We start from the raw sequence: 9,543 nt of genomic DNA, 5'->3' as shown, positions 1-9,543 counted from the left end.
GGTCTTTCTTCTTCCTCCCTAAAGTCCCTAGATCGACCCAAAATCAGGGCTAAAATAATGTAACTAAATTTCTTTATTTAGCTCCAAAAGGTGGTTGCTTGGTTTTTATTTTTTTGAATTGCAGATGGAGCGAGGATGGACCGATGTACAATATGCCTAGAGTGAGTCCCGAGTATATCAATGGAATCGTTTCTTTTGGGGAAAATCTAATTAAACGTCACCCAAGAAAGCCAGATGTTGATGCAAAATTTCACCAAATACTTGAGCACGCAACGCGCAATTACTAGAGGAGGTCCTATTTATAGCGGCGAGGAGCGGCTAGGGTTAGGGTTCAAGGGGGCGCGGCGCCGGCGACGCACGGCCAAGATGCAGCGGCGGCGGCGTGGCATGAGTCCAAAGCCGCTAGCGCAAAAGCTAAAGGCGCGGGCGAGGTCATGGGCGCGCGTGCGGGCACGGGAGTGGGTGATATCGCGGACGGCGAGGTGTGGCCGTCCCATCCGGCGCGCACGGCCGGCGCACGTGTGTGCAACCGGAGGTAGAAGAAGAATAGGGACAGCTGACGGGCGGGCCCGGCGCGTCAGCAAGAGAAATGGGGGTGAGGGGCGCAGCGCGGTGCGGCATTGGTTAGGCGGGTTGGCTAGGCCGGCGACGCGGCCTGCTGGGCTGAGAGCGGTGAGGGGCGCGTTGGCGGGCCAGGCCGGCTGGCTGGGTCGGAGCCAAGGCGGGTGAGGTGAGGGAGTTAGCGGGCCAAGCTGGTGGGCTGCGGCCGGCCTGGTAGGTTAGTAGGTTAGATAGGTTTTGTTTTTATTTAGATATATATTTAGTTTGAATTTTGAATTAGATTTAAAATTCAAACACACACACAAACTTAAGATTCAAATAAAATCCAAAAAGATCCAAATCAATCCACTCAAGTTTTCAAAAGATTTGTGATTTAAGTATTAGGGATTTAGTTGAGAAGAGAATTTCCTTTTTAAACAAGCACACAATTCAAATAAAAAGGTTTAATTTTTTTGAAATTTCACTCAAATTAATATTATAATTTTTTTGAATATTACAGCATGAGGGGCGGTAATAAAGTTTTTGAACAGCGCGACCGCTCAAATCAATCGACTACGTTCTGTGCTGCCACATCGATGTTGTGTTTGAATCTAGAATTTAGTTACGTAGCAGTACAATAAGTTACGTAATTGACCTCATATTTATATCTGGTAGATTTAAACGCATATTGGCAACAACCACCGAACAAGCCGATTGACTGTTGTGATAAACTAAATTCACACAGCCTTCCGTTCATTTCGAAGAAGAAAATAAAAGTGCACAGCTCGACTTTCTTAAAATGGCTTCGAACGAACTAAGGCCTTGTTTAGTTCCCAATTTGGGAGTGGCAAAATTGGCATTTTGCCATAAATGCGCAACTGTAGCGTTTCGTTTGTATTTGTGAATTATTATCCAAATATTGACTAATTAGGCTTAAAAGATTCGTCTCGCAACGTACAACAAAACTGTGCAATTAGTTTTTGATTTCGTCTATATTTAGTACTCCATGCATGTACCGTAAGTTTGATGTGATGGGGAATCTTCTGTTTGCATAGTGTCAAAGTTGGGAGTTTGGAGGGAACTGAACAGGGCCTAAATATGTAAGGGCAGCTTTAGTGTATTGCGCCCTGTACTGTGCTAAGATAAGATGGGACCCACGCATAGGGTGACAGGTTAGAAAAACTGCTCCAGCGTTTAGCACTATATTTCTCTTTAAAGTGGGTCCTACAGTCACATTAGTTAATGTGAATATTCTCTCTTCTCTCTCCTCAAACAGTGATATGTACTATTCTTTGATTCTTTCTCCCCTCTCTGACAATGGGCCATTGCATGCAGCTTTTTCCTTTCAATGGGCCATTGCATGCAGCTTTTTTCTTTGCACCGTGTACCAAGTTAGCTTCCGGTTCCAAGCTAGCACGTCATTCAAAATTTGCTGCAGTGTTTAGCCATGGTGCTATCTCCTCCTCTCTCCTCTTGGCACCTTTAAAAACTCGACACTGGAGCTGCCCTAATCAGAAGTACTAGCGTCCAAACGAGCAATGAAAAAAATGATGCACTTAGGGTGTGATTGGTTGCTCCGGTCCGGACCGTCCAGAACGGACCGGTTGTTCTGGATCGTGGGAGACGGAATAGAGTGATACAGGGAGGTTTGTTTGGTTGCATTTTGCTGTCGGCCTGAATCATGCGAGATTGTGTTTGGTTGTTCTGGTTGTATCGCTCTCGTGTACGATAGGAGTCACTAGATTGTGTTTGGTACATAGAACAGGATGAGGTCGGAGCACCCTAGCACCATATTGGTGAGGTTACCAACAAAGATGATGAACATGAGATGTTTTAATATTACAAAGGCTGATCTCGTGCTTGACTACTTCCAAAGATAATAGACTAGTAGTAGGAGTACAATAATAATTATAAATTGTAGCCCGGCTACGATATGGACCCAACTAACTTCAGTTGCCGTGTTTTTTGAACCGTCAGTCGCTTCTTTGATATCGACATCTCCGTCACCAGTGCACTCTAGAAAAGATGCAATTGCCTCCTCTTTCGAACTAAAACTCTTGTAGCAACAGTTTGGATAACCGGTGACCTGCTGATGACAGGTTACCCAAGTTGCATAGACTCCAGGTTTCCTACCACGGTACACAACGTACCAAGCCATTGTGCCTTAGGAAGAAAATGAAACTTGATTCAATTGCAACAACAGATGAATGATAAAACAAAATGTGGAAATTAAACTATTGGCCTCAGATGTTATTTGCTTCTTCTCTTAACCTTGAGCTTGGAGCATCAGTGACACTAGATGAATAGCAGACCACAAATAGTAAGACAGTGGCAACAGAAACAGCAGGTCATTGGCAACAGAATGACAAGTATGACAACAGCACAACCAAAAAAAAAACCAAGAACAAGCAGTACCAAAGAGGTCGACAACAAAAACAATATGACAGAAGCATGACAGGTTACCCAGTTTGCAACAGAGGCAACAGAAACCATCCTAGGACTGCCAACAGAAATAGCAACCTTTGAGCAACCATCCCAGGACAGCATCTGAGAAACAACAGAAGTTTGGAGAAGCAGTACCAAGGGATAGGTGGCAACAACATCAAATTGCTTGGGTAACCAAGATAGGTAACTCCATATGCATAATATCCAATTTGCATAGGTATATGTCTGTAAACTAGCAAGTCTGATATAGTAAGTTATAAAAAAATAGCCTCAGATGTTATTTTCAACTCCACTTGATCTTGAGCTTGGAGCATCAGTGACACAACAGGAAAATAAGACCAATAACAGTAGCACAATGGCAACAGAAACAATAGCAATGTCACCAGAAATAACAGCATAGGCACAATATGGACAATAGTTAAGCAACAACACAAGCATAAGTAAGGAACATGCACTACTAGTTGGCAACAAGAACAACAACATCAATGTCATGGTCCCTCACAAGCTCAAGGTCATCTGATGCTACCCATATAGTTTTAATTGGGCAAATAAGTTTGTCATCATAGGCATTTTGCCTTACCTTAAATAAAATAAGTAACCATCAAGACAGTAGATAAATAGCAGAGCAGAAACAGTAGGACAATGGCAATGGAAACAACAGGACATTGCCAACAAAAAGAGCAGTAACAGCACATCTACAACAACACAAGCAGAAATGGTGAACAGCCAATTTTATTTCCATCTTCTATTGACCTTAGAAAGGGGAGCATCAGTGGCACAATGGCAAAAGAAGACCAGAAACAGTAGCATATTGGCAACAGAAACAACAGGAGTGCCAACAGAAAGAGCAGAACCAAGGGATAGGTGCAACAACATCAAATTGGTCAGGTAACCAAGACAGGTAACCCCATATGCATATTATCCAATGTGCATATGTATGGGCGTGATTGGTTGCAAAGGTCCCACCGTCCGCTGCATGACCCCGAAGCATCCCGTGCACTCTCGCAGGAGTGACACAAGATGAAAATAAGACCAAAAACAGTACCAGAATGGCAATAGGAACAGCAGCAAGGTCACCAGAAATAACAGTGCCACCAGAACATGGACAATAACTTAGCAACAGCACAATGGTAAGTAATGAGCATGCAGAACTAGTTGGCAACAACAACAGCAAGATCAATGTCATGGTCCCTCACAAGCTCAAGGTCATCTGATGCTACCCATATAGTTTTAATTGGGCAAATAAGTGTGTCATCATAGGCATTTTGTCTTACCTTAAATAACATAAGTAACCATCAAGGCAGAAGGAAGCAACCAACACATAGGAAATGCTGAAAAGATAGACTTACCAGGTATCCAGAAGCAGTAGCAGGTCTTAATAACAAGAACAATGGCATAGTCAGTCAGAAGCTCAAGGTCATGTGATGGTACCCATGGGGAAAATAATTTATCATGAACAGCACAACTACAAAAAAAGAACAAGTAGCAAGTCTGATATGCTAAGTGACAAAAGAATTGGCCTCAGATGTTATTTTCATCTTCCCTTGACCCTGAGCTTGGAGCATCAGTGACACAAGACCAAAATAAGACCAAAAACAGTAGCACAATGGCAACAGGAACTATAGCACAGTGAACACAAAAAATAGCAGTAGCACAACATGGACAACAGCTCAGGAACAACACAACCATAAGGAACAAGAATCACAAGATCAATGTCATAGTCCCTCACAAGCTCAAGGTCATCTGATGATACCCATATACTTCTAATTGGGCAAATAAGTTTGTCATCATAGGCATTTTTTCTTACCTTAAATAACAAAAGTAACCATCAAGGCAGAAGGAAGCAACCATCATATAGGAAAGGATGAAAATAAGATGGACTTACCATGTAGCAGTTCTTAAGAAGAAGAACAAGAACAACATATGCATCCATGAATTCAGATCATGTATCCAAGATGAAAGAATTGGCATCCATCACATTGACCAGGTGTAGGTGTTCATGTTTACACACCCAACAGATCCCTCCAAACCACCTTTAGCAGATGGAACCATGTAGCCTATGCTATACAAAAATATTTGCAGCATTGGAAATATCCCAAATGGTGTCCCTACCCTCACCATCAGTGGTTAGTGCTCACCCAAAATGTCAGACTACAGCATAGGCAAGCAAAATAACACATAACAGTCGACATCCACCTAGAGGAAGTTAGATTGGCTCAGGTAGGTCCTAAGCCAAAGGATCCTATGGGCTTCACTCATCTGAACAAAGCATAGGCCTTCTGCTTTGTTCTTGATCAAGTACACAAGTGCAAACATCAAGGCCTCCTGTGTGTACCCAGGACAGGACATGACACAACCATAGAGATCTGCATGGACCTCATTGTGCTGAGGAGCTTTCAGAGCTTCTGCAACAGAGGCAACAGCAACAGTCATACCATGCATCAGCTGGTATTCTTCCTCACCCAACTTCCTCCTTTTACCACCTCTCCCTTCCTTATTATCAGAACTCTTAGAGGTGTCCAGCCCATTGGAGCCTACATTTTTCTTACCAGAATCACCCTCATTCCCATCTAAATTAATTGTCTCTGTTGCAAGATCCTCCCCCTCAAGGTGTCCAAGGTCAGTAGGTACACCTAAAGGTTCATTGGAACCCATGGCAAACCTACCAGTAGCCTGACTAGACCCAAAAATGGCCTCCATTTGGACATAGTTCTCAATTGGGGTGTTCAAGAACTTGGCATCAGCAGGATGATCCTAGTTGGGCAAAAGGTTGTGCAACAGTTAGAGATAAGGGTAGCTATTAATCATAACAGTGAGGTATATGTAAGCTGTGGCCTAACCTTAGTGTGCCCTATCAGATGCTCCTCCTCAAGGACTATCATATGATGGTCCTCATTCCAGAGAGCACCACTGAGGTCCTTGAGCCTAGCAATCTTAACCCACCTCTGTCTCCATTTGCGTAGGTGGTTATAAATTTGGTTGGTGGTAACATTCACCTCAGCAAAATCAGAGACCATCCTAGCAACTTGCCTAACATGCACTTCCTTGAAGCCTTTGTCAGTTTTGACCCCTTGCCCAACCAGATCATGAAACCTCCTAAGCATGAAGGCTGACTGAACACTGGTCCATTGCATTGGCCCCCCAGGCTGGGGTCCATTGGGTGGAGGGGCTGCTGGGAACACTTCCTCCACAGCAGCCACCCCACCCTCGGCCCCTGCCTCATTGACAACACCAACCACATCCTCACCCATCACAGCCATGTCCTAACCATCATACCATAACAAAAACAAACACCAAAGCACTTAGAAATCAAACATGAAAGTAAGTACTGCATGCAAATATCATACCAAGTTGTATTGTTCATGATTGCAGTTACACATCATAGCAAAGTACCAAGGTCTCAGACCATATTACAAATTCATCAATGCTAGTTAACAGTACATGACCCCAAATACTTAAGTGCAATTAAACTCTAGAAGATCCCCTATTCTGCCACATTTGTGCAGCCCATGCATCCCTTTGCTGTGCCCAGGTTCCATTATCAGCACTAAGTTCTGGCTCAGGGGGGGTATCAGTTGAGTTAGGAGTCCAAGCAGCTTCAGTGGGAACATGTTCATCTTCTCCATGCCTAAGTATCCAATTGTGCAGAATACAACAGGCAAGAACCAACTTAACTTGGGTTTTGTAAGGATGGAAAGGCTTGTTATCAAGGATTCTGAACCTATTATTTAAAGCACCAAAGGCCCTCTCTACTGTCACCCTAAGGGAAGAATGCCTCAGGTTAAACAACTCTCTTTGATTTTGTGGCCTATTTGAACCAAACTCCCTCAGGTGGTACCTTGTACCACGATATGGTGGCAGGAACCCAGGCCTGGCTGCATATCCAGCATCCACAAGATAGAATTTCCCTAGACAATGTAACAAATGGAGATGGTTTATCAGTTTAGTGTGTGCAAGTATTGTTGCCATGTGTGTATGTGAGTTATGGTACCTTGTGGGACTGTAAGACCATCTGTCCTTTCAAGAGCATCTGATAAAATCAGAGCATCATGTGCAGATCCCTCCCAACCAGCAAGCACATATGTGAACCTTAGATCAAAGTCCACTGCTGCAAGTACATTCTGAGTGATGGTGTGCTTCCTGCCTCTAAAGGCAGCTTGCATCTTCAAAGGCACTCTAGCTAAGACATGTGTCCCATCAATTGCTCCTATGCAATCCTAAAAATAAAAAGCCATATTAACAGGTTGGTACCATATTGGTCAGGTCAATTGGGTTGCAATTAGGAAAGGGCCACCAACCTTGAAATATGGGTTCCATCTCCTGCTGCCAAGGATCCTAGGATGGACACTAGTGGATGGTGGAACAATCAACTCATTTCTCAACTCACCAACTGCATACAAGACTTGATGAAAGAACCTACTAATAGTTTCAATTGACCTCCTAAATGTCATGTTAATGACCCTGAACCTTTGGTTGTGTCCAACTACATGCAAGAACATTGCTACCTGTTCTTCAACAGTGGCATGGATGCTATCCACAACCAACTCTCTAGACCTAAACAGGTCACACAGTTGGAAAAAAGGTGCCCTTCTCATTCTTAGCAGGTTGGCACAATGCACATCATCAGATTCATAAATGAATCTGAGGTTGCTATTCCTCTCTCTATCCCTCTCTGCCATGGGACCATAGGTAATAGATCGAGCATCCTCACTTCTCCTTCTAAACCACAAGAAAAACCAAGCAGCAACAGCAGCAACAAGAGCAGCTGCAGCCCGGCGCCTACCTTGGAAGTCCATATCTAACAATACAATGCAGTGTTCATTAGAGCTCAGTATACAAAAACTTGGGGTCATGTTGTTAACCAAGCAAACATTCTGAACTACATTATATCCTAGACGCGGCTGCCACACCCGAAGGTGCTCCTTCGGCGGCAAGGAATCATCATCGACCTAGGCACTTTGCTCAGCTAACTAGGGGCTCATTGGTTGCAAAGCAGTAAGCCATGATTTCAGGATTCAAGAAATCAGATCCACAAATATACACAACAACCTTAGATGCGCATAAGAACGAACATAGGGTTCATCAAAACCATATATGCAGATGCACAAACAACATAGGGTGGATGAAAACCAACCAAGATGTACCGTCGTAGGACCGGCGGAGGCACAGGGTGCCGCCGGAGGACCCCGACCCACACAAGAACCGAACAAAAATTCAGATCGACCTCTACACATGTGACAACCATAGATCTGCATCACAAAAAGTACCTACGGTTCATCACAACCTTAAATCCACAAAAGGAGCGCACGGATCTGACAGAAGAATAGCCTAGGGTTCATCGACACCAACCAAAAAAATACGAATCGACAGATCAGCGGGGGAGAGGGGATCAAGCAGCGTAAAGAGGAGGGGGAGATGTACCGTCGCAGCACCGCCGGGGGCACAGGGCGCCGCCGGAGTACCTCGAGCCACCGGCGAACCGAGAGCGAACAGGAGGAGGAAGAGGAGAAGGCGCACCGGGGAGGAGGGGAGCGAAGAAAATGGCGCGAGGATGGGAGGTCACCGTAACCTCCCGCGCCTTTAGCCCCGATACGGCGCCATCTCCCGCCCTCCACCGAAATCTTCCCGCCAGCACCGCGCCATCCCGGCTCGCGAGAGAAGGTGCCCTCTGGGCGGATGGGGCGATGCGGGATGGAGTGAGGGAAAGGAACGGGGGCATGCGCCGTTTCGGTTCCGGGAGGCAAACCGAACACGCGACAGTGCACGGGATGCTTCGGGGTCATGCAGCGGACGGTGGGACGCGGGCAACCAATCACGTCCTTAGTGTACCCTTCCGCTGATTATGTTGGAGGTATGCCCTAGAGGCAATCATAGAGATGATGATATTCCATTTGTATCCATGATTTGTATATTGTGTTCATTGAATATCCATTAAAGGCTACTTGAATTGATTTGCAATTATGTGAATTGTATGTGAAACTCTTTACTTGTATGGTTATTCTAAAGTTGTCCCTAGTCGGAGTTCATGTAAGGACACACATGAATATTAGACTAGCACATGTATTAGTTGATGACTATGTTTCACAAGTCATGGACATGGAGATGTTGAACTAATAATGTGGACACATGTGGAGACATGTGCTAGGACTGACCCAACACGAGAAGTAGTTCTCTCTTTAAACAACATATACGCTTTGTCCTTAGACCTGAGATTGTCGCATGTATTCTAGATGTGGATCGACCTACTTAGGGGCTATCAAACGCTACGCCGTAACAGGGTAGTTATAAAGGTAGCTTTCGGGTTTGTCAAGAAGCATGCTATGAGACATGGTCAATCAAGATGGGATTTGCCCCTCTCTGATTGAGAGTGATATCTCTGGGCCCCTCGAGTGATCGGATCCGAAAATGCATGGTCATGCTACGTACGGTTAAGAGTTAACCTACAAAGGGATTCTGAATCACAGGATCGAGAAAGAGCGGTCGGCTTGAAGCTAGACCAAATATCGTGAGGCAAAGGGAATAACATGTATATTATGTTGTGATGATTCGTCTGATATG

This window comes from Setaria viridis, chromosome 1, assembly GCF_005286985.2.
Source record: "Setaria viridis chromosome 1, Setaria_viridis_v4.0, whole genome shotgun sequence".
NCBI lineage: Eukaryota > Viridiplantae > Streptophyta > Magnoliopsida > Poales > Poaceae > Setaria > Setaria viridis.
This window is presented reverse-complemented; position numbering follows the sequence as displayed.